Source organism: Calliphora vicina, chromosome 4 (genome assembly GCF_958450345.1).
Source record: "Calliphora vicina chromosome 4, idCalVici1.1, whole genome shotgun sequence".
NCBI classification, from domain to species: Eukaryota; Metazoa; Arthropoda; class Insecta; order Diptera; family Calliphoridae; genus Calliphora; species Calliphora vicina.
The window spans coordinates 55,612,413-55,626,664 of NC_088783.1; the positions used below are offsets into that span (position 1 = coordinate 55,612,413).

Sequence of the window (14,252 nt, forward strand, 5' to 3'; positions counted from 1 at the left end):
ATATACAGCAATGCCGGTTTGTCTAAGTCATCAATATAGACAATATGGATATCTATTGATATATATTTTAAAGACCTCTCCAACGACGTATATAACGCTTTAGCAATTCGGACCTATAATGGGTAAAAATTCATACCAATATATTTTAGTCCGAGTTTTTTTTCCAACCAAAAAAGATTTGTTCTATCCAATTTCTTTTACACTTTGTCACTAGTAAAATCCTTATCTTAAAGTATACCCGAGATTTTTATACATTTTTGTTTTTAATTTCTAAAGTCTCTTCAATTTGTTAGTAAAATGTTTGTGTTAACTAACCGCATGTGTTATTGACACCTTTGATTACAAAATCATGTTTTTTTTAATTAATTTTCTTTGATAACTTTAATGAAAATTAGTAAGAGTTCGTTTTTTTTTAGTACAAGAGATGAACAATTTATTGCAGTGAAATTTTAAATATGTTTAATGGTGCGTTTATATATCGGAAATATTTTACGAAATAAACAATTGCTAATTTGATTTTAAAAACAAACAATATAATTACGTTCTTCCACAATTTTAATTTAGCACCTTTTACGCTTGATTTAGCACTTTTCAGTAACCCAAATATAGAATTTTTTCCAGTCGTCGCTTTTTTGGAAAAGCTCCTTTCATCCTCCTTCAAAACTATATATTATTATATAAATGTATACTAATTTCAATTAAAACGTTAAAAATGTATAAAATATCGCGGTAAAAAATTGAAAAAAGGTAAGTAATTAAACACATAGTTTGACGTTTTAGGGTTGAATAATGAAAACTCTCTCTAATAATTGTACCTGGTAACTGATTGTACCATGAGTTAAACTATAATTGTTTGAAATTGATTTATCTATTAGCCCTCTCGGGCTTTCAAAAATTGCCGTAGTTGACGGTATTGCACGTCCCCTTGGCGAGATAATGGTTAAAGTTTTTAACCAGTAATAATTGCACCTCAGTAAACACTTCATGGGTTACGATATTACCGCTGCGCAAAGCTAATGATACTCGGCAAAAGCATTGATATATGAGTAGTTTTTGAAATGAACTCTATGAGAATTATAAAGATGATTTAATAAATAGAAATAACAAACAGGTATTAAGCGAGGAGATAATTAGGGATGTTATGGAATAAAGGAATTTTCAAAGTTATATCAAGTAAATGTGGTGGCTTCCTTTGGTTTCAAAGGGTTCGTTTAAGTGATTTTGTAGGGAACCAGTTTAATTGAATAGTTGTTGAGATTTTGTAAAACTGTAGCTTTTATGTATAAAATATCTATAATTTGCAATGTATTCAAAACAAAAAAGTTGCATTTTTAAATGTAATATTTGCTGTTACATTTTAAAATCATAATATAACAATAAAAGGTAGAATCACTATAAAATATGTTCTCAATTATACATGCCTTGAATTGTCAGTCTAATATAAAAAAAAAGTACAATTGAAATAAAACATCAAAAATTAACTACATACATAAATTGAAAAATAATTTAAATTTAATTTCAAAATATAAGAAGAAACATGCATGTCAAATGTTGTTTGTGTAAATCTTTGCCTTTGTGTAAATGTCCTGAAAATAAACTTAAAGAATGGAGTGCAGCCAGCGGTGTTGAGCTGAAGAAACACTCCCGGATTTCCATGCATCATTTCAATGACTCCGATTATATTGAACTGCATCAAGCCACAAAACGTGCACGTCTAATACCAAATGCGACATCTTCTCTTGAGCCAGTAAAAGGCGTAAGTGATTTTTTTTCGTATTTCAAATATAAACAAAATATTTCTCAATTTTCAGTTGTTATTATTCGTATTTTCGTATTTCTGTTTTTTGTTTTTCTATTATTTGACGTAACAAGGCATAACATTTTAAACTCTCTCCCTAGTGATTCTACCTTCTAATGGTTGTATCATGTTTTAAAATATTTTTTTTAATAAATCTAAGTGATTTCGTAGTTACCAATTATGTGCCAGTAATGATTAACAATTTCCATTTACACAAGAAACATTCACCATTTTTATCATAAGTTGTTACTTCTACACAATTTTATGGGAGCTGAAATCCTATTCCGGAATTATATAGAGATTAGGTAAATTGCGATTATTGCAACTGCTTAATATTCCATGCCTCACTATAAACGAATTATCTTTTAATATTTAATCCATAGTAGAAAAATAGAAGGTAGTTTCATTCTCTCTTTATTTTTTCAAATTCTATATCTGACATGCTTAAGGATTTTGAAGTTTTCGTAAAAATAGTAATGCCATATCAATTTAAAATTTTCCCTTTGGGAATACATAATTTTCATTAATTTGAAAATTATTAAAAAAATAGAAAAAATATTTACCCAACAACAACAACAGTTTATAGATATATGTAAAGCTTGCGAAGAAGATTTGCCAAAACAGCTAATGGTGTGCTCCGACCATTTAGTTAAAAGTAATATTTCAGTTAAAACAAAGCGTTTGAGATTGGATATGAATGCTGTCCCAATGAACACAAGGTAACTTCAAAATACTACTTATTATGTAAACATATTTTCCGATTATATATCACCGATTATTACCGATCATAATCCATTAACTATGCACACTGGAGTAGAATCGAAATTATTTGAAAATAAATCTCGTATTTCTAAACGGCGTACCCAATGAATATTCGAGTTTAAGATTTGAAAATTAAAACCACAAATACTTCAATGGCGGCGCTATGGGACCCAAAGTAGGGCACATTCGACATGTAAATTTGTTAAACGCGTGCCATTTTTGGTTTTCCATCCGATTTCAAAGACTTTTTATATTTTCTGAGAGTGCTCAGCTAGATCTTGAAAATACATTCTTCCGTGTGCTACTTGTCTCTTATAATTAAACCTCCATTTAAAAGATATAAAATATTTACATAGTAATAAAAAAATGAAGAAAATGCAAACATATAAAAATAGTCAATGTGTTTTAATAAATAATCGAACGTTAGGAATTGAATCAATAACTCCCAACACAACATAATACATTTTTATTTAAATAAAAAATTAAATTACACATTTTTTGTAAAAAAAAATTCTCGAAAATCATAATCATTTTTTGGAATGTGGCAACGCTTTTTATAATGCTCACAAAAAAAGGAAACTTCAAAAAACCTTATTTTTAAAAAAAAAATTTGATTGAAACTACCTTCTATATTTTTATCATGATTTAATCTGTAATAAAAGCGATTTTATGCACATTATTCTGGCGAATTGGAGCAATTAAGTTATTTGAATTCACTTGAATAAGAGGATGTAAGATTAGCGTTAAACTCCACATATAAAAATATATGAATTCCATACAAATTTTCTTAGAAAATTTTTCTTTAGAAAATAAATGCGACCTGTTTAAAATTTAATAACATAGTTTACATGAAACAACAGATTGTATAACCAAAACTTGTCTACTATAGTGGATCTGAATCAAAGTATTTTTTTTAAAAGAATTATAATTGTTTGAAATTGATTTATTTATTAGCCCTCTCGGGCTTCCAAAAATTGCCGTAGTGGACGGTATTTCACGTCCCCATGGCGAGGTATTGGTTAAAGTTTTCAACTAGCAATAATCGCACCTCAGTAACTACTTCATGGGTTACGATATTACCGCTGCGCAAAGCTAATGATACTCTGCAAAAACTAAGCTATTTAACTCAATTTTGAAATGAGCTCTATGAGAATTATAAGGAGAATTTTATAAGATAAATAAAATTAACACAGATTGAGCGAGAAGAAAATAGGGGATGTTATTTAATAAAAGATCCTCAAACTTATTAGTGTTAAAATTTTTTTACTTATTAGGAAAATTAGGTGTTTTTGTAGGGAACCAGTTTAATTGAATAGTGTTTGATATTTTGCAAAACTTTAGCCATTATGCATAAATTATCTGTATGATCTTCAAACCAATGATGCTGATGTATTAAATATGATGAGCTGTATAATTTAAACATAATTTTGATAATAAATAAATCTACGTGATTTCGTAAGTGCGAAATATATCTATTTTCACAAAGTTATGCACACAAGTTATCAGCATGTGTAAAAGTGCTTTCCAGGATAATGTGTTATATTTGACATTTATATGAGTTCAAACCCTATACTGGAATTCTATACAGATTACAGATACTACTGGACTAATTATAAATACCACCGGTCCATCTATCTTCTATCTATTTCATATACACTTGGCAGCATAAGTTTGCGTACAAGAACGAAAATTAAAAGTATACTCTAATTTTGTATATAAAAATAAACCCTACTCATTTAAAATTTTTTATATAAAACTCTTAAATATTTAAGAACACAACTGCATTGTAAAATGCATATTTAAGAATCAACAAAACTTACAACAATTCAATTCATAAAAAAATTCAATTTCGCATGTAGTCAAAAGTTTGCGTACATAAAAAAAATTAAATATTACTGATTTTTATAAATTAAACTGTATTTTAATAATTAGTTGGATAACTCCGACGACCAAGAACATCATGAAGGCATTTTGTCATTGATGAAACCAGTTTTTCGGTATATTAGGAACTAATATTTCTCCATTCCTCAGTTAATACTGTTTGAAGCATTTCCTTTAAAGTTAGTACATGGTTTCGTATTTTTCACACCAGCAAATCCCATAAATGTTCTATGGGATTTAGGTCTGGTGACTGCGGAGGAGTTTTCAATTGTTTTTGTTTTATTAAACAACTACCAAAGCCTTGTGTTGTGTATAGTATGCTATGGGTCGTTGTCTTGCAGGAATATATAATCATCTTCAATGCCTAAGTTGCTAACACTTTTGGTAAGTTTTTCATTAGAATATCTAAATAGACCTTATGATCCATTGTCGATGGAATCAATTCTAAATTTCCCACGCTTTCACTTGTCATGTACCCCCGTACCATCACTGCACCACCACCATGCTTAACTGATGGTATTCAATTTTTGGGACTAAGCACTGTACAAGGCTTTCTCCAAACAAACTGACGGTCTTTTATGCCAAAGATGCAGTACTTGCATTCATCCGTGAACAGAACATTTTTCCAGAACTCTGGAGGCATATTTATGCGTTCTTTAGTGAAAGCTATTCGTTTTTGTCTATTAACTATCAAAACTGGCAGCTTTTTCCGTGCTATATGGCTTCTATAGTTGGCCTTTTTCAAAATTCTGAGCACAGTGTCTTTGGACACATGTTTATTAAATTGTGAATTTAAGTTTTCAGCCATTTTCGATACAGTAAATCTGGGGTTTTCCTTCACAGATTGTATTATAACCCTTTTTTCGCTTTCAGTTAATTTTGGTGGACGCCCAGAAAATTTTGTATCACTCTCTGGATGGAGGAGTGAGTAAGTTCAACTACTTGATCAATAATTTTACGTTCAGCTACCTTAATTAATTTTCTGGTTGCCATTTCTTGAAATTATTCCATTTTTAAACCAAAAATTTTTAAAAATCACTTTTATGATGAGTTTGAGACAAAAACTACAGTATTGTAGTATCACACAATAACAAAAACAGTTACAAACTACCTTTAATTTTTATGTACGCATACTTTTGCATACACGAAAAATTAGCATACCATTGTTTTTAAGCTGTCAATTATAAAAAAAACTTTGGAAATGCAAAAAGAAAATACCTATCGTAATTCTCAAATGTTTATCTATACATAAAACCCAATTTGAAATGATTACCGTTGTTACTTACGACTAAAATAGCCTGTTAAAATATATAAAGTAGTTTGTACGCAAACTTATGCGGCCAAGTGTATATAAAAAATGAGGCGAATTTGGCCTTACGTATGTCGCAGTCATAGAGAAATATACATGTATATAGAGCAGAAACTCTCATGTCAAAGACCTAATTCAGTTGTCAAAAACCTAAGTGATGAGAATGAATTAGAAAAAAAAACAATATGAAAACAAAAACAATACTCGTATGTGTAACTTTTTTGAGACATTTTTTTTGTTTGAGTTTCTTCCTTGTTTCCGCTATATGGTTGCAGTCAAAGTATACCAAGTAGTCCGACACTCTATTTTTTAAAATTACTCTCTCGGTAAGTCATACGGGTACCGTGTGAATTCAACACACTTGTGAGAGAATTAAACACATCAAAATACTTGAAATTTTAACTATGATTTTCCGACTAAATGAAGGCCTAACCACGTTATTTCATTTCTGTACAATATTTTACGATTTGTTTTAACTCTTTGCAGCACAAATGAAAAAAAATATTTTTTTAATTTTTGACACTTAATTTTATTTTTGGTAGCTATAAAACAGAGTTTCAGTTTCTGGTATTGAAAATCAAACAAATTGAAACTTAACACAAATTTATAGAACTCTGTGTGCCTGGTGAAAATTAAAAAAGCACCAAAAATTATACATTTTTGTTACTAACACATATTTAGTTAGGTACTTTTTCACTAACACATGTTCAGAGTTAGGTACTGCTGTCAAACAGTTGGACTACTTGTTATACTTTGGTTGCAGTAGTCATGGTCATAGAGAATAGACATAGAGCGGAAACTCTCCTGTCAAAGACCTAACTCAGTTGTCAAAAACCTAAGTGGTGAGAATGTGATTATTTTCAGTAATTTTTTTGTTTGAGTTTTTTTTTAGTTTCCGCTCTATGTTCTCTATGGTCATGTTAGATCTTATTTTAATTTTTTTTTATTTACTATAATTGTTTGAAATTTATTTATCTATGAGCCCTCATGGGCTTCTAAAAATTGCCGTAGTTGACGGTATTGCACGTCCCCTTGGCGAGATAATGGTTAAAGTTTTTAACCAGTAATAATCGCACCTCAGTAAACACTTCATGGGTTACGATATTACCGCTGCGCAAAGCTAATGATACTCAGCAGAAGGTTTGCTATATAACTCGATTTTGTAATGAGCTCTATGAGAATTATAAGGATGATTTTAATAAATAAAACTAAGAAACAGAAATTAAGCAAGTAGTTAATAATAAGGGATGTTATTGAATAAAGGAATTTTCCAACTTATTATATCAGGTAAATATCATAATAATGTGGAGGCTTCTTTTGTTTTCAAAGTGTTAGTTTATTTTGTATGTACTTTTGTAGGGAAGCAGTTTAATTGAATAGTTGTTGACATTTTTGCTGCATAAATTCTCCATAATTTGCATTGTATTCAAAACAATGTTGTTGATCTGTTAAATTGTAAAGTAATTTTTAATAATAAATCAAAGTGATTTCGTTAGTACCAATAGTATGTCCGTAATAAATTTTTATTTCGTACCTATATTTGAAACATTTACCATTTTTGGCATGAGTTGTTAGATCTATATAATTTTATGGGTGCTGAAATCCTATTCCGGAATTATATAGAGATTAGGCAAACCGCACTTATTACTGCAGCAAATTGCAACGAATTATCTTTTAATACTTCATCTGTAATAAAGTCGAATTTATGCAGGTGATTGTGGCAAATTGGAGTGAATTCAGTTATTTGTATGTTTACTTGACTGAGACTGTAGGATTAATGTCAAACTCCAAATATAAAAACAGGATGCACTAAGTAAGGTGAAATCAACAACACAGCTGATTTTTATTTATCTATTTTGGTGCTTGGATTTTGGCAAACTGAATTTATTTTGAAAAAATAATAAATTTTATTTTCAAAGAAAAAAATTTTTAAATCAAAAAACATGAACGAAAATGTGAATAAATAGATTTCATATAATGAAATTTGGATAAAGCACTACTAAACCGTTGTTTTTTTCAAATATAATTTAAATTTAACGGCCGTTGTTTAGTAAATATGCAAAAATAACAAAAGCTTTGTGTTTACTTTGGTAACGGTTTTGTCAAAGATTATTTACATTGTGTGTTGACATAAAAAATAATAAATTTAAAAATTCTAACAAAAACTAAAATCTCTTTGATTCTGAAAAGCAACATTTTGAAGCAAAATTTTGCTAAAATCAACGTTAATAAAAATAATAAATAAATAAAAGAAAAATCTTTAAAAATCCCTGTTAATAAATGAAATACATATGTAGGTAATTTATTTATGAAAATAATATTAAATTATCTAAAAGATTCCAAAATAAAATTTGTTTATTTTTTATTTGACAAGGAATGTTGTGTTTGTTGTCGAAACGCTCTCACCTTACTTATTACATCGTGCATAGAAATATATGAGTTTGATCCAGTTTGTCTGTCCGATTTGTCTAAAATATGAAACGACAGATCGCTTAACCAACACTTTTCTACTACGAATCTAATTTTTTTAGTTAAGATATAATTGTTTGAAATTGATTTATTTATCAGCCCTTTCGGGTTTCAAAAAATTGCCGTAGTGGACGGTATTGCACGTCCCCATGGCGAGGTATTGGTTATAGTTTTCAACTAGCAATAATCGCACCTCAGTAATTACTTCATGGGTTATGATATTACCGATGCGCAAAGCTAACTATGCCCTGAAAAAGCTTTGCTATTTAGCTTGAGTTTGGAATAAACGCTATGAGAATTATGAGGATGATTTTTATTAAATAACAGAAATTTCGCGAGATGATGTTTAGTAATAATTAATATTTCAGAGTAATATAGGAAGATTCATCTAATTTTAAGGGGGTAGTTTATGTGTTGTTGTATGGAATCATTGAATAGGGGCTGGGATTTTGCAGAACTGCAGCATTTTTGCATAACTGATCTGTAATTTGCATTGTCTTCAAAACAACCCACAGTGGTTCAGAAAATGTTCATTTGGATATTTTAATAATTGCAGCTATGTAAAATTGGTTGGTGTAATTGAAAAACTTGTGAACAGAGGAATAATACATCACTGCCATTCCAACGAAATTAAATTAGAAATAGTTTAAACTGAAAAGCGTCAATCTAAACAGTACCTTTTTATAAAAAAGCGCAGACTTTTGCGACCTCTGGGTTATTGAAAATTACAACAGGTGGCTTTACCATCACTTCTGAGCTATAATCTACCTTAATCTAAATATTTTTTAGTTTAATTAGAAATGCTTGAAATTTATTAATAAATAAGCCCTTTCGGGCTTCCAAAAATTGCAATAGGGAACGGTATTTCACGTCCCCATGGCGAGTTATTGGTTAAAGTTTTCAACTAACAATAATCGCACCTCAGTAAAAACGTCAACGGCTACGATATTGCCGCTGCGCAAAGCTAATGATACTCTACAAGAACTGAGCTATTTAACTCAGTTTTGAAATGAACGCTATGAGAATTATAAGCATCATTTTAATTACTAAATAAAACTAACAAGTATGTAGATAATAAAGGAATCTTCACTGTTATTATTTCAGGTAAATGAAGATGCTGTTTTCAGTTTAAAAGTGGTAGTTTATTTGTTAGAGAATAATTTATAATTGTGGATCTAAGAAATTTCGTTGGTGAAAATTATATTTTAGCTATGATCAACAACAGATCTGTATTCACAAAGTGATGTCCACAAGTGTAAATAAGGTGATTTCTTTGATAAGTTATTATTCCTACACAATTTAACATTTCTGAGAGTGGAAATTCACTTCCGGAATTATATAGAAATATGATTAATTACCAAGCTAATTATAACTACTTTAATTTTGGTTAGTCATCTATATATATATAAATTTGAAATGGTCCATGTATGTAATGGCATCACGTGAGAACGGCTGGAGCGATTTGGCTGATTTTTTTATTCGATTCGAATTTTTCAGGATATGGTTCGTAGAGAAAAAAAAATTCAAAAATTCCGGGTAAAACTCGGAAATTCTTTTTTTTGTGAGTCCAGTCAACTGTAATAAAAAAGCTCCCTAAAGTATGCAGTACAAATTTAGATATTTTATTTGCAAATAAATAAGAACAGGCTGGTGTGAGTGGGTTGGAGAAACTTGAAGAACTAACATTAGTAAATGCTACCGGGCGAAGCCGGGGCGATCAACTAGTTGAATAATAAATATAACAAAATACATTGATTTGCATGTATTTTGTTGTTGCAGACTTAGGTTTTGTTCCTTTTAGTAACGCTTCTATGTTTATTTTATTCAATGGAATCCTGAAACAACAATATAAGGTGCACTCAGTAAAATTACTGTATCATGCAATGGAATTATCTTTAAAAATGTCGATTGTAATTTAAATACTAAGATTATCTGGACAGACAGAAGGACATATTGCTTAGCCATCACTTTTCAACTACAATCGATTAGGGTCAATTTTGGTTGGTTGACAAATACTTTTCAAATGAGCTATAATTATTTTAAATTGATTTTACATCAGCCCTTTCGAGCTTCCAAAAATTGCCGTAGTGGACGGTATTTCACGTCCCCATGGCGAGGTATTGGTTAAAGTTTTCAACTAGCAATAATCGCACCTCAGTAAACACTTCATGGGTTACGATATTACCGCTGCGCAAAGCTAATGATACTCTGCAAAAGCATTGCTATATAACTCGATTTTGAAATAAACTTTATGAGAATTATAAAGATAAATTGACTACCTAAAAATAACTAACATAACTTCCGTGATGAGATAAAAAGTGATGATCTTATTTCAGTTACAAAGTGGTAGTTTTTTAGTTTTTTGTAGAGAACCAGTAAAATAGTTGCTTGTTTTTTGGAATTCATTGGAATGCTATAGAATATAGATATATAGGTCTCTCTAGTTAGTCCATAAATTCGTTGGACGGAATTTGTTTGTCTAAGCAGTTGGATATTTCCAATTCAATGGATTAGGCACATACGCTTGCTAGAAAAAGTCTGCGTACAAACAAATCTAGCTTGTAATAAAGTGGTTTCACTTTATTAAGGGGTTTTGTATTATTTTATAAATTTTTTGGTAAATTATAACTGGTTCAAACAAGGCAGTTGTCGCCAGTGTTCGTCCTCAGTTTTGCTAGTCACAGTAGCCTTAAGGTCTTCCTGTGTCTGAGCAATTATTATTTGATTATTTATTTATTTTTAAAGAAAACTCCGCTTTTAGTTTAATAGGTCTTTATTGTTCAAATGATTGTTCAGGAATGATTCAAATTAACATGTGCAATGAGCTTACTTAGTTTTAGTCAAATTACAATAGTCGTCTAGTACATAAACAAATAAGTGAATACAAAAACAAAGCAATAGGGAAATGATAATGAGAGTGAGAACAAATGATAATTAATCTCTTTTAGTGATGCACATTAAATATTGGTTATTGATTATAGCATTATTATGGTTACATTGTTAGGATGTCCAGTACATAAATAAAATAGAACAAATATTAAATTGAAACAGTAAACAAATATAATGAATTTAATAAATTAGAAAATAAAACAATTATAATGGTAATGTAACTAATAAATTGAGTTTAAATCATAATGAATGAAGACAATTTAGAAATAATGAAAATAATGTTAATGTTCAATTAATAAAATAAATAATATAAATACAGGCTGCTACAAGCTAAGATAATGTATAAAAACAACGCCACAAAAACTCATACACTTTCAATCCTAATTTTTTTTATCTTTTTTTTTTCTTTTTTAACTTTTCATCCTTCAAAAAAATTTCATAATTCAAGTTACATATGTATATACTAACTAGTTACAAAAAAACAATATAATTATAGAAAGACATTGAAAGAAAAAGTCTGCGTACAAAAGTGTATCGACCACTATTTTTAGATATAATTAGCAATATTGTTACTAAATAAATAGCTAGTTGAATAGCCTTTTCGTTTGAGGACTTCAGCCAATCTCTTTTGCATGGATTGAACGAGATTCATGGTTCCTTCATGTGGTATTTTCTCCCATTCCGTTTGAAAAACTTCTTTAAGCATAGTTTTTTAAGTAATAACGTAATGGCGAATTTTTCGTTCTAACAAATCCCATAAATGCTCAATGGGATTGAGATCCGGATACTGGGGAGGCGTACTCAACGTTTTAAAGCAGCCTAAGGTTACAATATCCGCTGTATGTTTGGGATCATTATCTTGTTTGAACAAATAGATGTTCCCAAGACCAAGTTTCGCTGCGCTTTCGCTACGCAACCCAGAATTTTAGAGGTTTATTCAAGCGCTATTTAACGAACAAAATTCTATTCTGCCTGTTTATTAAAGAAATGAAAGGTTTCATACTTGCTATACGAGCATGAAATCCGTTTAGCTTCAAGTATCATCACGTATCTTTTTTTAAACTTTAGTCGAATGCTTTCGACCACTTTGAATGTTGTCACTTTTAGATCTTGCTGCACCTAATCAGATATCTCGTTTCTCTTACAGTTCATTTTAGAGCGCACCCAGAACGTGGTTTAGATACAAAACCTCCAGTTTCTTTAAAAGAATTAATGACCATCTCGATAGAAGAGTACGTTCTCTAGACCATTTCCTCAATTTATCTAAAGGTTCTCCCTTGAAATAAACTATAATTTTTTTTCAGCAGGATTAATACTTTTTATTTAGAATTCATTGCAAAAAAATTGCGGTTTCACAAATTCAAATAAATTTTATAATATGACAAGAATTGATAGTCGTAAAGTTAAATATCGAATGCTAGATTAATATTTCCTTTTTTTGTACGCAGACTCTTTCTGTCTGAATAAATGCACTTTTTTCAAATTTTAATGCCTAGCTATAAATTTAAATGTTTCTCAAATTAAAATTATAATTATAGGGATTGGGGGCATATGATAATTTTGATTTTCTTGTGAATTATCGGATTTATAAAGTAATGAGTATAATAAATACTTTTGTATGCAGACTTTTTCTAGCAAGTGTATGTACATATGTATCTTTGTAGTGGGAATTTATTAAGCGCCTTTTATCTTTAAATGTACATAATTGTTCTACCTTTTGATGGTCGTTTTAAAAATTGAACCGATGAAGACGCCAGCATAAAATCCACACCAAATAGTTACTTTTTCTGGATGCATTGAAAACTTTTGGATATCATGTGGATTGGTATTGGCTTAAATTCGACAATGTTGTTTGTTGACGTACCCATTTATCCAATAATGTGACTCATCGCTGAAGATGATTTTTAATGAATATTTAAGTCACTTTCCAACTGCTCCAGGGCCCATTCAGCGAACATTCTTCATCGTCTATTACCTTCAGTTCCTGGCTCAGTTGAATTTTATACGGTTGCAGTACCTAGTCACGACACAAAATTCCCTAAGTCGTAGTCTTCGAAAGACTAAGTTATTGTGATCGATGAAAAATTGACAGATTCTCCTGTACACTCTCACGGACAGCGACAATGTTTTCAGCATTTCGTCATCATACGGATTTTGGTTCATTGAACCAATGAACTCGAATTTATCCCACACACTGCGAATTGTTCTCTCGGTAGGATGATTATAGGGGCCGTAAATTGAGCTAAGCGTACGAAACAGAACAGCCATGTTGATAAAACAATATTATTTGATCCTGTTGTTGAACAATATATTTGTCAGTGGTAATTTGTCAAAACAAACTGAATAAAGGACACCCAATTGGACAGAAATTGCTTTATCAGCATGGGCGCTATCATGTGTCAATGTTCGGAAGTAACTATTGGACTATCCTTTATGTTGACCTCGAAAGTCCTTCCTGATATGCTTAAGGTTAGATTTCAACTGTATGTTGTAGTAAATTGGATGGCCCCTCCAATTACATCCCAGGAAAACTGCTGTATCAACATGTATGGAAATCAATCTCTACAATTTTTTGCAGATTTGGAATTTTCTTTATGTAAATACATTGACATTTAAACTCAATTTTTTCATAGTCCAAAAAAATATTCCTTTTCTTCAACAGCCAACAAATTTAATATTTTTCCCAAAAAATTTCAACAAATAGCTAAAATTTTCTTTATGCCAAATTTATGAGTTTAACAATCATCATAATAAATCAACCATATTTAGCATAATAAGCTGCTGTGATGTTTAAGCAAGCCAAAAGGGTTAAAATATCTAAGAAAAACTTATTTCTATTTAAACGAAATTTTAACAAAAAATATAGAGCAAAGATATTTACAAAAAAATATATGTATTTACCCTTAAAACTATGTGGGCCAAATATAAAAAAATAAGTTTATAAAGCTAAAAAATAATACCCCACCATATAAATACATATATTTTTATGAACATTTTCACTTTAAAATGTTTCAAAGCTTTCTAAGAACGAAAATAAAGGATTTGCTGCAAAAAAAAAGAAAAACTGTTTCAACAGGCGAGGATAAAAACAAAAGCAATTTGTATGTTTTACAACATTGATTGTGTGAGATCAAAAGGTTTTTA

The 14,252-nt window shown here is 29.9% G+C and overlaps 6 non-coding genes across 6 annotated transcripts; all 6 read right to left on the bottom strand.

Moving 5' to 3' along the window:
- Positions 1-874: 874 nt before the first annotated feature.
- On the bottom strand, positions 875-1,015 carry LOC135959324 (U4 spliceosomal RNA). Its single transcript, XR_010576530.1, has one exon. It is a non-coding gene; the product is annotated as a U4 spliceosomal RNA (small nuclear RNA).
- Positions 1,016-3,513: 2,498 nt separating this feature from the next.
- LOC135959319 (U4 spliceosomal RNA) lies at positions 3,514-3,654 on the bottom strand. The gene has a single exon (XR_010576525.1). It is a non-coding gene; the product is annotated as a U4 spliceosomal RNA (small nuclear RNA).
- A 3,077-nt stretch (positions 3,655-6,731) lies between these two features.
- On the bottom strand, positions 6,732-6,872 carry LOC135959323 (U4 spliceosomal RNA). The gene has a single exon (XR_010576529.1). It is a non-coding gene; the product is annotated as a U4 spliceosomal RNA (small nuclear RNA).
- A 1,446-nt stretch (positions 6,873-8,318) lies between these two features.
- On the bottom strand, positions 8,319-8,458 carry LOC135959321 (U4 spliceosomal RNA). Its single transcript, XR_010576527.1, has one exon. It is a non-coding gene; the product is annotated as a U4 spliceosomal RNA (small nuclear RNA).
- Positions 8,459-9,044: 586 nt separating this feature from the next.
- On the bottom strand, positions 9,045-9,185 carry LOC135959322 (U4 spliceosomal RNA). Its single transcript, XR_010576528.1, has one exon. It is a non-coding gene; the product is annotated as a U4 spliceosomal RNA (small nuclear RNA).
- Positions 9,186-10,277: 1,092 nt separating this feature from the next.
- On the bottom strand, positions 10,278-10,418 carry LOC135959317 (U4 spliceosomal RNA). Its single transcript, XR_010576524.1, has one exon. It is a non-coding gene; the product is annotated as a U4 spliceosomal RNA (small nuclear RNA).
- Positions 10,419-14,252: the final 3,834 nt, after the last annotated feature.